The 1,950-nt window shown below is 44.7% G+C and overlaps 1 non-coding gene across 1 annotated transcript; it reads right to left on the bottom strand.

Moving 5' to 3' along the window:
• Positions 1-424: 424 nt before the first annotated feature.
• LOC116545876 lies at positions 425-487 on the bottom strand. The gene has a single exon (XR_004266494.1). It is a non-coding gene; the product is annotated as a U7 small nuclear RNA (small nuclear RNA).
• Positions 488-1,950: the final 1,463 nt, after the last annotated feature.

Below are 1,950 nucleotides of genomic sequence, written 5' to 3'. Positions count from 1 at the left end.
TTTTATTTTTTATTTTATTTTATTTTATTTTTTTGAGACGGAGTTTCACTCATGTTACCCAGGCTGGAGTGCAATGGCGCGATCTCGGCTCACCGCAACCTCCGCCTCCTGGGTTCAGGCAATTCTCCTGCCTCAGCCTCCTGAGTAGCTGGGATTACAGGCACGCACCACCATGCCCAGCTAATTTTTTGTATTTTTAGTAGAGACGGGGTTTCACCATGTTGACCAGGATGGTCTCGATCTCTAGACCTCGTGATCCACCCGCCTCGGCCTCCCAAAGTGCTGGGATTACAGGCTTGAGCCACCGCGCCCGGCCCAAAATTCTTAATATTACAGGCGTGAGCTGCCGCACCTGGCCTGTGTGTCTTGTTTTATGTTTTTGAATTTGCCTGTTTTATTTTTGCTTTTTTTGGGGGGGGTGGCGGGGGGCTTTCCGGCCAAAACCAGAAAGCCTGCTAGACAAATTCTAAAAGAGCTGTAACTATTTTTGCTTTTAATTCCTTGTTTCATTCAGTTTTTGTCAGAAAACTCATAGTGTATGATTTTGGTCTGCCTAAGTTTATTTGTTGTTATTTTAAGACAGAATCTCACTCTGTCACCAAGGCTAAGGGGCAGAGACATAATTCTGACTCACTGCAACCTCATCCTCCTGAGTTCAAGTGATCCTGCCATCTCAGCCTCCTTCCATCTCAGCTGGGACTACAGACATGCATTACCATGCCTGGTTAACTTTTTGAATTATTTATAGAGATGGGGTCTCACTATGTTACCCAAGCTGGTCTCAATCTTTTCATCCCAAGTGATCCTCTCACCTTGATTTTCCAAATTGTTGGGATTATAGGTGTTAGCCACTGCACCTAGCTGGTATTTTTAAATGTAGTAACACTTGTTATGTGTCCTAAAAGAAGCCATCAGGTGCAAATAAAAATATTATGGGTTTTAAGGTTTTTTTTTGTTTTTTTTTTTTTTTTTTGGACACATAGTCTCCTGTTGTCCAGGCTGGAGTGTGGTGGCACAATCTTGGCTCACTGCAGCCTCCGCCTCCCAAATTCAAATGATTATCCTACCTCAGTCCCCTGAGTTGCTGGGATTATAGGCAAATGCCACGATGCCCAGCTAATTTTTGTATTTTTAGTAGAGAGGGGGTTTCACCATACTGGTTGGGCTGGTCTCGAACTTTTAACCTCGTGATCCACCTGCCTTGGCCTCTCAGAATGCTCAGATTACAGGCTTAAGCCACTGTGCCCAGATTTTTTCTTTTTTTTTTTTTTTGAGATAGTCTCAGGCTGGAGTGCAGTGGTGCAATTTTGGCTCACTGCAACCTCCACTTCCTGGGTTCAAGTGATTCTCGTCCTTCAGCCTCCCGAGTAGCTGAGACTGCAGGTGCATGCCACCATACCCTGCTAACTTTTTTTTTTTTTTTGTATTTGTAGTAGAGACGAGATTTTGCTATATTGCCCAGGCTGATATCAAACTCCTGAGCTCAGGCAATCCACCTACCTTGGCTTCCCAAAGTGTTAACATTATAGGCATAAGCCACCTTGCCTGGCTTTTGTTGCTTTTAACTGGAAAGTTTTGTACGTGTCTGTTAAGCCTAGTTTGTCTAGGTTATGGTTTAGATGTCCATGTTCTCCAAACTTCATGCTGTTATGTAATCCTCAGTGTTGGATGTGGAACCTGATGGGAGGTATTTGGGTCATGGTGGCAAATTCCTCATGGTGGCTTGGTACCACCCTCTTGGTAATCAGAAAGTTTACACTCCATTAATCCAAATGACAGCTGGTTTCTTTTTTTTTTTTTTTTTTTTTTGTTGGGGGGGGTTTTCATGTTACCCAGGCTGGAGTGCAATGGCGCGATCTCGGCTCACCGCAACCTCCGTCTCCTGGGTTCAGGCAATTCTCCTGCCTCAGCCTCCTGAGTAGCTGGGATTACAGGCACCCACCACCATGC

The sequence above is a fragment of the Sapajus apella genome, unplaced genomic scaffold (genome assembly GCF_009761245.1).
Source record: "Sapajus apella isolate SASKATOON/1434 unplaced genomic scaffold, GSC_monkey_1.0 scaffold420, whole genome shotgun sequence".
In the NCBI taxonomy this organism is placed as follows: domain Eukaryota; kingdom Metazoa; phylum Chordata; class Mammalia; order Primates; family Cebidae; genus Sapajus; species Sapajus apella.
The sequence above is the reverse complement of the archived record's forward strand: the minus strand, read 5'-3'. Positions and strand labels throughout refer to the sequence as shown.